General features: G+C 53.6%; 1 pseudogene; it reads left to right on the top strand.

The window, feature by feature from the left end:
* The first annotated feature begins 13,837 nt into the window (after positions 1 to 13,837).
* LOC117804068 lies at positions 13,838 to 14,787 on the top strand (annotated as a pseudogene).
* Positions 14,788 to 17,761: the final 2,974 nt, after the last annotated feature.

Here is a 17,761-nt window from a genome sequence, read left to right as displayed (position 1 = left end):
GGGCAGCCCATGGGGCCTCACACACCCCAGATGAGAAGCTCTCCTGGCCCGGCTTCTCTCAAACTCATCCTTCATTAAGGAAGTAAGAGCTGAGAATGCCCTCTTGGTTCATGCGTGTGTAGGAGGCCAGGCAGGAGCTAGGAGCCAAGCTGCCCTGGGTTTCTCTGAAACCTCCGTTCTTTGCAGGACTGCTTGTCCCTGAAGTTATAGTATTTTTTTTTAAGATTTATTTATTTATTTATTTGACAGAGATAGAGACAGCCAGCGAGAGAGGGAACACAAGCAGGGGGAGTGGGAGAGGAAGAAGCAGGCTCATAGCAGAAGAGCCTGATGTGGGGCTCGATCCCGTAATGCCGGGATCACGCCCTGAGCCGAAGGCAGATGCTTAACCGCTGTGCCACCCAGGCGCCCCTTGTCCCTGAAGTTAAGCCCATTAGTTTCCCTTTCCTGGATTAGCTGCTGTAGGCCAGCTTGTTGTCTAGTTTTAACACCTTTGGTTCATTTCATTAACTTATGTGTGGTGGAAAGTTCAGGGCTCCTAAGTGAGAGGCCAGTGATTTCAGGGGCAGGGTCTTCCCCTTCCCCACCAGCAGCCAGTGCCCTGGGAGGCCCATGAAAGCTGTTCCTCTGACTGATTGCCGTCACCCCCAAGAACATCACCACCTGTCAGTTTCGTCTCTGAGAATGTTCCCTCATGGTCCCCCCCTATTTTTGGCACAGTCTGGAGCCCAGAAACAATGATGCAAATGCCCTCGTCCTGTTGGGAAGAGTAGATTGATTGCAGGACAAATCATTTACACAGACAGTGATACAGAAGGTATTTTGTCGCTAACCCTTCCACAAAGAGAGCGATTTTGTTTGTAAACCTCAGACCCAGAAACTGTTCTACCAGCATCAGGTAAGTGTCTGTCCTCCCTGGAGCAGAAGGCTGTTTCTCTAGCGCCCGTCCAGCTGTGCCCTGTGCTGAAGGCCATGTGCACAGTGAAGCAGGAGGCCCCCGGAGGAGTCTGCCAGGAGCCCCTGGCGGACACGCAGGACCTGAGGCAGGGCAGGGTGGTACTGCATCTGGAAGGGGCCAGTCGGGCTTTGACCAGAGAACCCTCCTGGGGTTCCTTGCTGCAGTGCATGGGGCAGAGCTCACAAGCTCTCTGGCAGTGCTCTTGTGGGGCATGGGACCAAGGCGTGCAAGCTGAGAGAGGTGGGATCGCATCACCAGGAGAGCCCCTCCCACTTCTGCACAGGGCAGACCCGGGCTCCTGTTTCTCTCTGCTTCTCAAGGGTATCCTGGCCCTTGGAGACACTCAGGACCGCCTTATGGGGTCACCTTGCTATGCTCCGCATGCTCCGATGTCCTGCCTGCTCTTCCGTGCATGCCACGCTGGCGCTGACCCTCAGGCCTGCATGCTGCACACATCCAGGATGCTGGAGAGTTTTGCCAAGACAGGTTGGGGAGGGCAGTAGTGCCACCGTGCCATTTGTCCTGGGCCCTGGAGACCCCCACCTTGTCTTCTGCGTGTTCTGTGGGATGTTGGCCTGGGGGTACCCTGCTCAGGGTGACACACCCCAGGGCAGTAGAGAGCGGGGTCTGGCTTGGGCTGGACCTGACTGTGAGTCCAGGCAATGCAGACCCTTCCCAAGGGGCTGCTCACGAATTGAGCCGGGGTCAGCATGAGCTCTCCGTCTTCTCGCCATGGGGACAGGAAGGAGGTGCTTGTGTACCCTGTCTGCCCTCAATGAGTAATGAGTCCAAGATCGAGATGCCCACGGAGCAGGTGTCTGGTGAGAGCACGTTTCCTGGTTCACAGATAGTGCCTCCTTGCACGTCCTCACGTGTTGGAGGGGTGAGGGGGCTTCGGGGTTCTCCTTTAGCGGGGCACTGAGCACTCGGGCCTGTGCAGGTACGCTCTGACCCGGCTCCCTCGTCCCCTTGTCTGTCTGGTGGAGGCCGTGTGTGCCATCAGCCCTGGGCCCTCTCGACTGGGGAACTCCTGCTCAGGCTTGAGCTCTGGCCCCACAGGCAGGAAAGGCTAATGTGGCTGAGAGAGACGCGACCCATGAACGTTTGCACCGCTGGGATCGGGTGATGTGTTCCCTCCCTCTCATCCCATCTGCCTGTCTCTGTGCCATTTAAACTGAAAGAGCCCTGTGGTTCCAGCATACTGATCGAGCCAATGAGTCTTTGTGGTCCATGATCTCTGGGATAGCCTGTCCGGCCATGGAGGGCCATGCTCCTGGAGGAGACGAAGCTGTGTCTTCTCCTTCAGCTGCAGTCCCTGCAAGGGCTCTGGAGGACACAGACACAGCCTGCCTCTGTCTCGAGAGCTGCGTCTGATGAGTCTGCCATGAGGGGTTAATCCCATGCAGGAGGCTGGGACCTCAGTGACATCTCAGGCCTACCGGTGTCCCACTGCAGAGCTCCAGAGAGCAGCCCCCAGGTCGCCCTGGCCGGGCCTGCTCCCTCCATGCTAGCTGATGCCTGCTCTGTCCCCAGGTGCACATGGGCCCTGCGTCACATGCTTTTCAAGTGGGAAACACCTGAATCAGGTATTCCTGAGTCCGTCCGTAGAAATCACTCTCTTTTTCACCCACTACGTGCCATTATACCAGCCAAGCATGTAGCTTGTGTATAGAGGAAGATAGTTTGATGCCATTTGTCTTCTCTGTCTCACTACCTGTTTTTTAACTTCTAGAAATGAACTGGAAGCTCAAGTTTTCTATGTTTCACAGCATTTAGAGAGATGGTTATACCCCTGGTTGGGCACATAAATGAACACGCATGTCTGGGACAATATTCCTTTCCCGTTTCATCTGCTAATACTTGACATTGAGGGAATGCTAATTAAGTTAATTAAATGGTTGCATTGCCCAAAAGTTGGTCTGTATGATGACGAATGTGACAGGTTCTGTGTGTTCTTTTTACAGACGCTCTTTCGTGCTGCCTTTGAGGACGGATTTGTGAAATTCCCTAATGAATCACCGTATACCTCGTTGAAGGGCTGGCACCGTCCGGGCAGTGTGGTGAGATATGTCCGAGCCCCCACATAGCCGTCACACGGGAGCAGGTGTACTCATTCAGCCTCACCTCCTGTGAGGCAGGGTCTGGGTTGGACCCTGGCCCCGGTGAGCTCTTCTTAGGATGCTTCGATCTGTTGCTGGACTACAAAGGTCTAGTGGTCTTAAAGCCCACACGTGAATTCTTCTGCTTCTTACAGAGTTTTCCTGTGTTTGCCTGCTCTCAAGAAACAGGTGTAGGTTTGGTGAGGTGGGCCTGACCCATGGACACCTGGCCTTCTTTGATGTCATTGCCGCCTGTCATCAGAGCCCGGGGCCAGCCTGGACTCGCTCCACAATTGTCATGTGTTTTCTGTGGGTGTATTTAGACTCACTTCAGTAAAGACCAAGACACAAGCACGTTCTTATACAAATAATTAGTTTGCAAAGTTCCCGCGTTATTTTGTGGTTGATTTAGTCAGTGCCATGCTGCTGGATTATTCCTTCTTTTAAGCTATTCACAATAATATCAACATTCCTTAAAAAGCCCCCTGAGTGATATTCAGAATGACGATACCATCTTTGTGGATATCCAGTTGCTTCACCTGAACTCATATTCCTTTTCTGAATAAAGGGTTGGCTGTGTGGACTGCCGTCCTTCAGGAAGCACACTTAATATTCCAGAGCCACCTCTGGGAGACCTCCAGCCCTCCCTTCCGGGAGCAGGCAAATATGGAGGTGACAGGCCCCAGCAAACAGACCCTGCCTCCTTCTCCCTCTCTGGGTCAGACACAAGACCTGGGCTGGCCCAGATCACAGCTGTTCCTCACGGGCACCAACATCAGGGGATTGAACATCACCTGATGTATTGGGCTATAGACTCTGTCAGAGCAAACATTTTGGCTAACGAGTGTTAGGCACGGCCAGGGGCTCGCCTGTGTGCATGCGACCATGTGACGTGTGTGTGGGTAGCACAGACATCCAGGAGCCACAGTATGTCCAGACTGTCACAGTGATGACATGGCTCTGCAGGCAGGGCCCCCCTCAGGTGCTGGCTCATGGCTGCGCTCTGTGTGACAGAATTAAGCCGCAGGATGGCTGGAGCATAGAACGTGGAAGGCAGGACGTGGCTGTTCTTACAGGAGAGGCAATGCTGGCAGTGGCAACATGAGCAAGAGATGGGGAAACTGTGAGCAGCAGGTTTCTTGGACCTGGAGCGGGTGGTGTCAGGGATGCTTCCTTGGGAACTTACTGCTTTCTTGTTCAATGGGCCATGGCTTGGTCTTGCAGACATGCGCCAAGGCCACAATGGGACCTGGGGTTGCCCAGGTCTCCATACCACGTGCTTGCCTGTCATAACTCAAGCTTGCATCCTTTCCACTTTCCAAGGAGCAAGGGTATCGGTGGTCCCTGCAAACTATATCCCAGATCTTTGCGGTTTGCAAAGGGATGACCCTGGGGGACCCAGCTTCCTGATGCAGTACTTTCTGACCTCAAGCTGTCTCCTCTTGGCAACCTGGTGCATTTGGTAAATAGGGCCCATGTTGGCTAATTCAGCCGCATCGAAGTTAATAAGATCAAATAAAGTCCTTTTATTACATTAGTTCACATCAAATCCAATTAGATATTTCTGAAAATCTGAGTTGACAGAGAAGCCTGCCTGTACAAGGAAGCTTTCTAGAAAATGAGCCCTGAGTCATGGAGCCGCAACTCAAATATTCAGCTTGTAGCTGAGACCCTCCTGTAAAGTCCCCTCCCTTGGCAAATGTTCTGTGTCCTGCTGCTGCCAAGTGGGGTCAGCCCCAGGACTGGCCTCCTGTCCGTGACTTTGCACATGGCCTCAGCATGAGCAGATGGGCCACTGGCATGGAGGCTGAACCAGGGAACCAACAGCATCTGGTCCCAGATGGAATTTCTAAGGGGATCCAGGATGAAGCGCAGAGCCCCTAGGTGTATGGCTCTGATGTAGAGATGTCCATGGTGCTGAGATGACCACCGGCCCCCCGCTCCCCCCGCCACTGCTAACAGATGCTGAGAAATTCCAGTACCAGGTGAGTGAGGGGTGTTAGCCCAGGGAGGTGGAAGGCAGCAAAGTTGCCCCTAGTTCTGGCTGTTCCCCACTGTGGATCCATCCATGTCAGCGTGAAGACATCTAGCTTCAACCACTTGTTTCAGGAAAACACTTGAAAGGCCGATCTCACAAAGTCTGCACTTGTTTCCAAAGTTCAAGTCACATCTGAGAAAGGAAAGATCAACAAGGCAAAAAGAGCCTCTCAGCCCAGCCCTGCTCACCAGCCCTGGGGTGCAGGGTCCAGAGGGAAGGACTCAGGGGGTTGGGGAAGACAGTCTCAGCATTCCCTCCAGAGGGGTGTCCCTGTTTTGGTTGATTCTCCTGTAGCCTGCAGATATCCAACAGAATATGTGGGCTCTCTGGGCACCTCAGGGCTTCAGCAGGTGGTGGGGGTACTCCCAGCCTGTGTTTCTGAGGGAAGATGTTCCCCATGGTTAAAGACCCCAGGTCTGGGTGTTCTGGGGGCTGGGCTGGCTGGAAGTGTGTTCAGAAGTCAGTGTCAGTGCTCAGAGCTCTATGGTCAGTGGTGGGCCTAGGGTCAGTGACCCCAGTGCCCCTCCTGCACAGAGGTGTGTCTGTTTGGTCTCTCTAACCCTAGTAACTGGCTGGGGCCTGTGCCATTTTTAACTCAGGAGATGTTACAAATTGAATATTAGAACTAGTCCAGCCCAGTACGCCCCCGCCCCCTGCTGCTGTGATGTCCCCCTCGATGCCTGCTGGGCACCGTGCGCTTGGAGGCCCACCAGTGGTCAATGAGAATTCCTTGATGCTTGATGTGTTAAGGAACTCGTCTTGGTGTCAGTGTGAAGGCTGAGGAGACAGTTGCTGGGGTAGGGGGTCAGGGTGAGCAGGGGAAGGGATTGGCTTCGGCGGCTGGAACCTCCCTAAGACCCTGACCCTGGGAGGGGCCTCGAGGTGGTGTTCTCGGGTAAGGTGTGCACCTTCCCTTCCAGGCCATTTGATCCTGCTCTGACCCGCCCTGCAGAAGTCTTCCTGGGAGGGTCCCTTTGTAGGTAACTCTGAGGTGTCTGATGAGCCCAGTGTCACCTGCAGACACTCCCCATCAGGATTCTGACCCTAAAGCACGAGATGCACGTGAGTACTTGGGAACACCCCTCTGCAGGACAGCACCCTCACTCAGGACCGAGGGCAGGAGCCCCCTGATGTGGTGCTCTCAGAGCAGAGCCTTTCCTGTGTCCAGGGGAGGCACTTGCTGGGCTGATGTCCATCACCTCCCTGCTGTCATGTCCTTGCCTCTCCCCACAGGGACCCTTGCAGGAAAAGTTCCTTGGGTTTAAGCCTTTCCATTTCCTCCTTAACTTCCCTCTTGAGGAAGGTTCTGAAGGACATTCTCATTCCCTTGTAAAGCCGCTGTTTCAGAGTTGGAAACATCACCAGGAGACACCTGAGCCCATCGTTGTCTTTGCTGCTACTTAATCAGAGGGGCTCGGTGGGGGGGGGAACAGAAATACTGCAGGCCCCACCAGTGTCCCTCCTGAGAATGGATCCCAGCAGGGCACTGGGCCTCACTGGCTTCAGGGCAGCCCCCGGACTCACAGCTGGTGTTCCTCCTGCCTCTCGGCTGCTGTGGGGTTTTAAGTCAGTTTTTGTGTGTGGTGTAAGGTAGGGGTCTTGTGGTGTTCTGCTCTGGATTGCCAGGTTTCCCAACACCACTCACTGAAGAGGCTGTCCTTTCACCATTGCATGTTCTTGGCGCCTTTGTTATAACTTAACTGACCACATATGTATGGGCTTGTTTCTGGACTCTGCATTCTGCTCCATCGGTCTCTCTGTCCTAACCCATCACATACTGTTGTGGTTACTACAGCTTTGATGTAGTTTGAGATCAGGGAATGCGATGCCTCCGGATTTGTTCTTCTTTGTACATGTGGGATCCTCTGTGGTTTTGTACGTGTTTTAGGATTGTTCTAGTTCTGTGCAAAGTGGCACTGGAACGTTGATCTGGATTGCACCAAATCTGTACATCTCTTTGGGTGAAATGGACAATTTTATAATATTCATTTTTATAATCCTTGAGCACGCAGTATCTTTCCATTTATTTGTGTCTTTTTGACTTTCTTTTTTGAGAAGGAGTGGGAGGAGGCAGCGGAAGAGAGAGAACCTGCAGCAGGCGCCACACCCGGTGTGGAGCCTGACAGGAGGATCAGTTTCACGACCTTGAGGTCATGATCATGAGCCGAAATCAAGAGTCAGCTGCTGGGGCGCCTGGGTAGCGCAGTTGTTAAGCGTCTGCCTTGGGCTCAGGGCATGATACTGGCGTTATGGGATCAAGTCCCACATCAGGCTCCTTCGCTGGGAGACTGCTTCTTCCTCTCCCACTCCCCTGCTGTGTTCCCTCTCTCGCTGGCTGTCTCTCTGTCACATAAATAAAAAAATAAAATCTTTAAAAAAAAAAGAGTCAGCTGCTTAACTGACAGAGCCACCCAGGGGCCCCTTTTTCAATTTCTTTTCAATGTCCTATAGTTTTCAGGGTACAGGTTTTTCATGTCTGCAGTAAAGATTTTCCTGTTTTCTTAAATTCTCCTTGTGATGGTTTATTATGAGTTTGTCCAATCTAGTCATTTTTGTATCTTGATTCTGTATTCTGTATCCTGAAATTTCACTGAATTTATTTGTTTTAACTTTTTTTTTTTTTTTTTGGTGGAGTGATGTGGAAGATTGGGAATCCAAAATGTCATGTTTCTACCATATCCTAGGTCATCCACAACACCCACAGCATAGTGGCCACTAATATAATTGTACCGAAGTGCCCCTGGTAACACAGTGCAACTTGTGAACTGCGTCCTGGGAGGGTTTGGCCTCCACATGAAGTCTGATGTGTTTTATGCTTTTCTGGTGTGTTATTGATATGGTTGTTTTGAGAAGTAATTTAGTTTCCATGAATTTCTGATGTAAAGAAAATCTGCCATAACAGTAGAAATAGTGTTTCTGCTCTCAGATTCACCAGCTGTGGTTTCACATAGCTGCCACTTCATACGACATACTTGTGTGTTTTTTGCTCAAAACAGGGACACCTTCCCCCAGGAACTAGCATAGAGCTCACAAATGGGGAAATCATAACGGTTTCCTCATTAGGGTCCAATCCAGAGACCACGTCAACTGTCACCACCTGCCCAAACTGTATGACAATGACTTCTCCTGTTATAAACTACCCTCTTTACTGTTCCCGAGACTTCCACTCACTTCACAACCATGATTGACTTAAAGAACACGAAGTGCTCCAATCTGGGCAGCTTTTCTGTATGGCTCTCAATCTTCATTCATGTTATAACATGTTTTAGTATTTCAGTCATGACTTTGTGATTCACTTTATAAAACATAATAGTGACCATTTAAAAGATTTTATGTCTACAGTTGTATGCCACCAAGTATCTTCCCATTTTTATGCCAAAATCACTATCTTCCACCTCAAGAATGTTTAAATTTTGACCTAGTGAGTCTGTGTATATTAAACATGAACTCCCCACTCCCCTGTCCCCTCTGCCTGGCAACCATATCTTTAGATCTTGTAGGGGAATTTGATTATTTTGGATACCTCAGACAAGTAGAATCTTATAATATTCTTTCTGTGGTTGGTCTGTTGCCCTTGTCATAGTGAATTCAAGGTTCATCCATATTGTGATGTGAATCAGTACTTTAGGTCTTTGCATGGCTGAATAATATTCCATTGTGTATATATTACTCACCCATCCTTCAGTGGACACTTTGGCCAGCTCAGCCTTTTGGCTATTGTGCATAGTGGTGCTATGAATTTGGAGGAATAAATACAGAGATTCCCTGCTCTCAAATATTTTGGGTGAATGCCCTGAGGTATAGTAATTACTCCCAGTTCTAAGATCTTGAGGAACCCCTGTTCAGTTTGTCACAGCAGCTGCACAGTTTTACTTCATTCCTTGATATGGTGGAAGAACATGTCAGTTTATGGATCTACGCCACGCTGTATATTCATTTACCCTTTGTGGCATGTTTGCNTCATTTACCCTTTATGGCATGTTTGTGTGTTTTGTACCATTTTCCAATCGTGAACAGCGTTGTCATGGATACTTAGGTTGGTTTTGGTTATGATTATGGTTCTGGTTCATGATATGTGGATCATGGTTATGGCTTATGCCTATGACTTAGAGTTCATGGTGTATGGTTTATAGATTATGGCTTTATGATTTTATTGTTTAATGGTGTATGGTTTTAGGGTTATGGCATATGGCTTTTTGGTTTCACACCCTTATGATTTGGGTGTTTTAGCATGAGGAGGTGGGAAGAAGAGGGAATGGGTATTATTGGGTCTGAGGAGAAAAGTCTTTGGGGGGGTCAGTGGATGAGGGGGTGAGCTGGTGTGTGTAGGGGAGGGTTTAGGAAGTTCAGTGGGTGGTGTGTGGGGAGCTAGTGGGTTCAGAACTTGGAGGGTGATGGTTTAAGGGTCAGTGGGTGAGGGTTTGTGAGGGGGATTGTTTAGGTGGTGAGGGGGTGACGGTATTGNGTGTTTTGTACCATTTTCCAATCGTGAACAGCGTTGTCATGGATACTTAGGTTGGTTTTGGTTATGATTATGGTACTGGTTCATGATGTGTGGATCATGGTTATGGCTTATGCCTATGACTTAGAGTTCATGGTGTATGGTTTATAGATTATGGCTTTATGATTTTATTGTTTAATGGTGTATGGTTTTAGGGTTATGGCATATGGCTTTTTGGTTTCACACCCTTATGATTTGGGTATTTTAGCATGAGGAGGTGGGAAGAAGAGGGAATGGGTGTTATTGGGTCTGAGGGGAAAAGTCTTTGGGGGGGTCAGTGGATGAGGGGGTGAGCTGGTGTGTGTAGGGGAGGGTTTAGGAAGTTCAGTGGGTGGTGTGTGGGGAGCTAGTGGGTTCAGAACTTGGAGGGTAATGGTTTAAGGGTGAGTGGGTGAGGGTTTGTGAGGGTGATTGTTTAGGTGGTGAGGGGGTGACGGTATTGGGTGTGTGTTTAGAGGGTGGGGGATGATTGTTTACTAGTTGAGAGATTAGAGGGATCAGGTGGTGATGGTCTAGGGAATGAGGGTTTAGGAGACGAGGACATAAGGAGCGAAGGTGAGCCCTGAGGCATTGGACATAATGGTTAATGGGATGGGTATGGTATGTGTTCAGGCTGGGGTGGCGGAAGATCCCAGCAGAACCCGGTTGTCCAGAGGGAGAGCACTAGGCTGAGTAACTGGAGCTGTGGCTTCCAGCCTAGGGGTCAAGAAGACCTTGAGGGAACTAGGGTTTAGGATCAGGGCTCATTCTGAATACAAATCTTTATCAGATACATGGTTTGCAAATATGTCCTCCCAGTTTGTGGCTTGTCTTTTGATTCTTTGAACAAGGTTTTTCACAGAGTAGAAGTTTTAATTTTATGAAGTCCGTGTGACCAATGTTTCTCTTTTGTGGATTGGTTTTGTGTTTGAATTTTAATTTAATCCACATTTTCGAGTGAATTTTGGTGTAGGTCGTAAAGTTTGTGTCTACATTTCATTTCATATGGTTTCCAATTGATTGTTCCTTAACTATTTTTGGAGAGTTGGGGGCTATTGGGCTCCAACTTTCCTTTCACCTTCCAAAATGTAATGAATTCCTCTGGCCCCCGGGAGGGGGCGCTGTCTCCACTGACCTGTGCGCCCAGCGTGTCCTGCACTGCCTCCGCCGCCTGCAGGGGGCGCCCGAGCCCAGCTGCCGGACGCCACTCGCACGCGCGTTCAGCCGACCTCCATGACAGACTTGAGCTTCGCTCCCCCCGACCCGTGTCTGAGTTTGGGGAGGACGTGGCTCCGGGTCCACGCCGACAGGACCCGCTGTGGAGCACGTGGGGCCATCTCAACACTGATAGGACCCGCTGTGGTGGACGTGGCTGCCCATCCACACCGGCAGGACCCAGGTCTCCTCAGGACCCGCAGTGGAGGACGTGGGTCCGGGTCCACACCGACAGGACCCTCAGTGGAGGACTTGGGTCCGGGTCCGCACCGGCAGGACCCGCAGTTGAGGACTTGGGTCCGGGTCCACACCGGCAGGACCCGCTGTGGAGGACGTGGGTCCGGGTCCACACTGACAGGACCCGTATCTCCTGAGGACCCGCCGCGGGAGGAGAAGGTGAGGAGAAGCCGTCTGAGTGGGGACTGCCGAGGGGTCCATGCTCACAGGACCCCGCGAGGCAGGGCGCGCTGTGTAGACGGTAGGGTTTCCATGGTTTGTGCGCGGGCTGTGGGGTCTCCCCTATCTGGGCTCGGATCCACTGCGTGGTCCGCGGGTCCATGTCTACGCGCACACGGATCCGGTTCCGGGGGCTCCGCAAGCAGTCCGCACTCAGGGAGCCTCCGGCCGGCTGCCCGCAGCTGGTGCTCCCGGGCCTCGGCCCCACACGGTCCTCCTCGCGTCCACACCGGGTCAGGATTTGGGCAGGGCTGCGCCTCCATCACGAAGATTGGTGTCCGCCGGGTGACCTGGTGCCGACCTGGTTGTGGACTCCGCGGTGACGTCAGGGCCGTGACCCTCCCCACGCAGACTCCCCGGCTGTCGTTTTTCTCCCACACGAATGCTTCAGCGTGTTTTACCGCCGTCAGGGACGCGCCCCGTGGAGCCCCGCACAGCCCCGGACGAGGCAATCAGTGTGGGGTCCACACAGTGACCCAGACCGCGGCCCGCTGTCGGAAGGGTCCTGACCCTTGGATCCGGTTTCTCCTACCTGAACCGCTCCGGGGACTTCCGGTACTCGCACAACCCCCATGGATTGAAGGAGCCCAGATGCATCCGATCCGGGCGGCCTGTCAGCGGGGCTGTTGTCAGAGTCCGTGCACGTGGTGACACTCATCAGTCCTTCCCTGTCTCCCTGTGACTAAACGTAGTAATGTTCACCACCTTGAACATTTCAGGTTCACAGCTCTCTGGCCTTAGACGAGTTCCCATGGTTGTATGTCATTGTCCCGCACTGTCTCCTCCCCAGAGAGACCGTGGGCCTGAAACCCCAACTCCCCGTCCCCTCGGCCCTGCTGCCACGTTCAGCTCTGTGTCTCTGGACATCTCACACAGGTGGGATCACCCAGTACCTACCCTTCTGTGAAAGCCAGCATCTGTCCTTGTTCCTGACTTCAGAGTAGAGCTGTCAATCTTCAGACGAGAGCGGGCTGTTCGCTATAGATTTATTGAAAAAATTACCCCTTATTCCTGTTTTCAGGAGTGTTTATATCAGCAACAGGCATTGGATTTGGGCTAGAACATTTTCTGCATCAATTAATAGGACCACATGTTTTTATTTAAAAATTTGTTGCGGAGTATAACATTGCTGCTTTCACTATATTGAACAACCTTGGAGATGTTTGTGAAGAGACACTTAGGATGCACAATAGATTTAAGAGCTTTTGGTTTTGCAATTTTTCTGATCAGGCTTCTTACATCTATTTTAAGACAGGTGTAGGAATGTATTTGCTGGTTTTGTGATGATTTCATTCGGGTCAGTTGTAGTGGTTGGCATTGGTGTTACGGGTTGTTAGGGTTATGGATGGGTGAGGGTTAGGGCTAGGGGTCTCCCTGTCCTCTTCCGCACAGCGCCTATTCTCCTCCAGTAACCAGAGTGATCTTTTCGACACATAACATTTGGGCCTCTCTGTGGTCTGCTGCCCTCCTGCCCATCCTCTCCAGCCTGACCTCTCCCACCAAGGCCTGCCCCTCGGTGGGCCACCAAGGGGTGTGGTTGTCCCACATGTGCCTCCGGCCTGAGTCCAAGCCTTTGCATTCACTGTGCCCTCTGCCAGGGGCACTCTTCTCTCCCCCTGCTTCATTGTCTGGCTTGTTTCCCCATTGGCTGGGCCCCGAATTGCCCCCTGATGACCTGACTCATGCCTGCTGTGTGTGTGTGTGCTTGTCCCCTATTTATATGCAGTGCCCACCTTTCCGATGTGAGCAATTTGCTAACCTGCCCGAGATGGGGCAGGCGTAAGGAAGTAGCCTTAGTGTCTGCACAAAATTCAGTCCCAGAGAGGCTCACCACACTTACCTGATGATGGGTGAGCTGCTGTCCCTATGGTGGGAGCAGGTAGTCCCCTCAAAGGGGGACCAGCCATGTGAGGCAGTTGGACAAGACTCCCAGCTTCTTGTCTGCGGAGATGTAGACCTGGCCTGGAAGCTTACACCCTTGGATTCAAGGCTGGGGCCTAAGCAAGCTCCTTCTTCTTCCAGAGGTCCTCTTTCCCCTTCCGTGACCATGGCCTGGACCTGATTCCTGACCTGGGGGAGTTCGAGGGTGACCCCTCCTAGGAATACCAGGGGTTAATGAGGACCTTGTCAGCAGGATGCCCAGTAGCCTTCAAGGAGGACCCTACAGGGTGGAGACCACTCTGTGGGGGTCAGCAACATCCCACTCAAAACAAAGTGGGGCAGGTGGCCGGCCCTGCTGGTTCTACCCAGTCTGTAGGGCATAGAAATGAGGGCTGTGCCCAAAAGTGCTCCACTCCTGGCAGGTGGGGACGGGACCTGCAGGGGGTCGGCCAGGGGAGGGTACCTGCAGGGTTTGCCCAGAAGCTCAGCACAGGGGGCGTGTTCCTGGCTCGAGCATGCTGACTGTGGGGGAGGTTTCCAGCCTGCTAAGCTTCAGGCTGCCCTCTGTAAGATGGGGTGCTGATGGCCCCCGTCTCTGGGAGCAGAAGGTAGGGAGGCCCCATGGGCAGACTCATTCAGGACAGGACAGGCAAGCGGCTGTTGCTTAAAGCAGCCCAGGGCCTGCCCCCTCGAAGAAGGTGCACACATCCATGGCCCCTAGTTTTGGGGTCCTGCCGCCAGCCTCTGGCAGTGACCCTCCTCTCACCCTGTCCCCTCCCTGTGGATACGTGGTCTTCCTGGAGCTGGTCCTGCAGATGACAGGAAGCACTTCATGGTGGACACAGGGTCACCTAGTATGTCTTCACCTACCAGCTGGCTGCCTTGCCCCGTGTGCCCCTCGGGGAGGGCTGGAGGGTGGTGGTCCTGAGATCCCCAGGGCCTCATGCTGGCAGGATGTGTCCATGCAGCGCACGGCGATGACCAGCCACTTCTGCGAGCAGTGCTTCCTCCATGAGGTGGACGACCCAGTGTGCACAGATGTGGACATGACGTTCCGTGACCACATGGGCGTGGAGATCCTGTCCCCCTCTTTGGCACCCTGTACCCCATTTCTACCAGTGGCCCACAAGGACTTCAGCTATGAGTGCTGGCCACAGTCCCAGTGCTTCACTGACTGACCTTGGCCTGTCACCAGGCAATGGGGGCGGACATGGACAATAGGATGGAGGCCATGTGGCCTGACGAGAGCCACCTGAATGGATACCTGCTGGACCACAAGCCCATTAAGGTGGTGCCCCAGAGGACCTGTGGGACTCGCAGCTGCTGGGCTGTCCCCCAGAGGCCATGTGGGACCTGTGGCTGCTGAGCTGTCCCCAGAGGCCATGTGGGACCTCGGCTTCTGGGCTGTCCCCAGAGTACCTGTGGGACCCATGGCTGCTGGGCCGTCCCCGGAGGACCTGTGGGACCTGCGGCTGCTGGCTGGCCCAGAGGGCATGTGGGACCCTCGGCTGCTGGGCTGTCCCCGGAGGACCTGTGGGACCTGTGGCTGCTGGGCTGGCCCAGAGGGCATGTGGGACCCGTGGCTGATGGGCTGTCCACGGAGGACCTGTGGGACCCGCGGCTGCTGGGCTGCCTGCCCACCCACCCCCCGCCATCATGAAGAAGCTGAGATTCGGGCCAGGCCCAAGAATCACCAGGATATCCAGAATGCATGAGGGGCTCTCCCCGTCTCCGTCAGGGGGTACTGCCCTGAGTGGAGCCATCAGAGCAGGTTCCTTCTTCTGTCCCCTCGACTGTGGAGTCCAGCACTGCCTACACGGGCATGTCCAGGGCCCCCAGCCACCCCTGTGCACAGGAGGCCTGCCTGGGGGCACAGGGTCCTCTCTTTGTGGTCAGTGCATTTTCGTAACTTCTGGGTCACGTGCAGCCATGATCGGCTCCAGTTTTATGTTGAATGTTTTTCTGTGTCAATGCTGAGCAACCATCTTTAAAAAGAACAACTGAGGGAAAAGGTTTTCTACCTTGTTCTAAACAGACACGGCCTGGTGGGCTGGGAGTGGCCCTGCAGCAGCCTTTGACCCAGAACGGGCCCTGGCGGGTCTTCCCTCCCAGTCCCTGCATCTCGCCTCCGCCACGGGCCTTCAGAGTCAGGGGTGTGCTGATCCACCTCTCAGACCCCCAGTCCCCTGACCGCCAGAGGCTGTGACTGCTAGCACGGCCTCCAGGAGCATGGAGGCCTCTGGGTTATTTCTGGTTCCTGCCTTGGTTTTAAATGGCTGTCTCTGTGCTGGTGTTTGTGAGATGTGGGCACTGGCTCTGTCTGGATGTGCGTCCTGTTAGGATCCCTCAGTGCCCACTGGAGGGTTTGCACATGTGGACTCTCTCTGCACTATGTGTTAGCAAGCATTCACTGAGTGCCTACTATGAGCTTGGTCACCAACAAGGGGCAGAGCATGAGAGCGAGAACCAAGATACAGAATCCCTGCTCCAGGGCCCTCCTGGGACTCGCGATGGCCCTGTCCTCCTGACTCACTACTTCCCTATTGTGGTGTAATGGACATACGACTGATACTGTTAAGCACATTTCAGGGTACAATTCAGTGGCAATACGTATGTTCACTGCTCTGCACCTGCCACCTCCATCCATCACCACAACTTCTTCATCATCCCAAACTGAACCTCAACCCATGAGACCCTAACCCCCATTCCCCCTCCCCAGCCCCAGCACCCAGCAGCTCCTTCCACCTCTATGAGTCAGAGTGCTCTCCATCTCTCACGAGTGGGGTCCTCCAGTATCGGTCCTTCAGGGACTGGCTTATTTCATGTGGCACAGTGACCTCAAGGTCTGTCCCCATGAGCCTGGACCTGACCCACTTCTCCCCCAAAGGAGTGGCTTGGCCCTCTCCTGTCTAAGCTGAGCCTCCTCTGCTCCCCTCTGCTCCCCTCACCTTCCTTCTCAGCCTGAAGATGATCCCAGCCAATCTGCAGCTTTGAAGACCTGTTCAGTTCAGATGCCGGACACACCCCCTCGGGGCCTCGGGCCTCACCTACCCCATCTGTCCACATCAGGTGCCTGCCCGCCGCCCCCAGCTGGCTACCTGCTCCTCCCACAGGTGTCCCCATCTCAGAAGAGGGAAACACCAAGTCCAGACCCTTGGAGACCTCAGTGACTTCTTGCTTACCACCAACTGTAGTGAGGTGGCTACTGGAGGGCATTCGATGTCCTAAACATTTAAAGGCATATGTGAGTCTCTGCTGCCCGGGGTAATGGGTAACAGTTGGGGCAAAGAGAAACCAAGCAGCCTCACTGGAAGAAAGGCTGAGTGATGAGGAGCATTAGGGAAGAAGGACCTGGAAGCTCTGACTGTCCCCACCTGAACTTCAGATGCTCCCCAGTTCCTCCTGTTCCTCTGGTGTCTTCCTGGAACCCTGACCTGGCTGTTTTCAGACAGCTCGTCCGTGGTACCCTCACTTTCTGGGGGGAATTTGCTGGAATACTCGGTGTGCCCTGTTGCCCCACCTGGATCGCTTTATCTTTTTTATCTTTTTAGAGATTTATTTATTTATTTGAGAGAGAGAAAGCAAGCAGTGGGAGGGGCAGAAGGGGAGGGAGAGAGCGAATCCACAGGCAGACTCCCCCGTTGAGTGTGGAACCCAACGCAGGGCTCGATCCCAGGACCCTGAGATCATAACCTGAGCCTAAACCAAGAGTCGGCCGCTTAACCGACTAAGCCACCCAGGTGCCCCCCTGGATCACTTTTTGAAGGCACATTATCTGGGCCATCTGAGGACTCAAGACTGTGGGTGTGTGGCCTGGAGGGATTCTGAGCAGAGCTGGTGGGTTGGGAGGGTTGCAAAGCACAGAGGCAGGCTTCCAGAAAGCTACCTTCTTACAGTTTTTGAATCGAAGCCCTGAGATCCTTAAAATACCAGCAGTGTCACAGCATGGGCCACAAAAACAAATGTCCCTGTGCACCCCACACCACCTAAACTATTGGCCATTTCTTGTCACTTGAGCTGAGTATATATGGGGAGTGGGGGCTTGAGGGAGGGATCCTGGGCCAGACTTTGTCTTTGGGGGAAAAGGCCATCCAGACCATCTGGTGCTGGGCCTGAGGAGGGGGCCTGTGTGGAGACCCCAGCTGGAGGCACTGCTGTCTGCTGATGCCCCCTCAGCCTGCCCCAGTTCACCCACTGCTGGGGGAGCGCCTGCCCCTCCTCCCTGCAGAGGGCTCTCTCCTGCACCAGCGGTGCCTCCCCCGCCAGCTGCTGCCAGCCTGCAGCCCGGGAGGGTATCCCCCGAGTTCCTCCAGCCCTAGAGTCAGAGCCGGTGTGGGTGGGACATGGTCTCACAGCAGGCCTGAGCTCCTTGGTGCTCGCTCTCCTTCTTCAGGCTCACTGTGCCATGTCCTCCCTCAGGCTTCCTGGGCCCGGGTCCTCCTCTGCTCGGGGCCACTCTTGGCCCAGGCTCCACATGCTGGGACTGGGAACAGGTTGTCTGGACCCACTGGACTCATGCTTCTATGCCTGTGACATGGGCACGGGCCAGCCTCACAGGCTTGTCAGAGGAAGCCTGGAAGATGCAGGCCGCTGCAAGGGAGATGCCAAGTGACCCCAGGGGGAGCACACAGGCC

Source organism: Ailuropoda melanoleuca, chromosome 10 (genome assembly GCF_002007445.2).
Source record: "Ailuropoda melanoleuca isolate Jingjing chromosome 10, ASM200744v2, whole genome shotgun sequence".
Lineage (NCBI taxonomy): Eukaryota > Metazoa > Chordata > Mammalia > Carnivora > Ursidae > Ailuropoda > Ailuropoda melanoleuca.
Note: the sequence above shows the minus strand (reverse complement) of the source record. Positions and strands in the feature narration are given on the sequence as shown.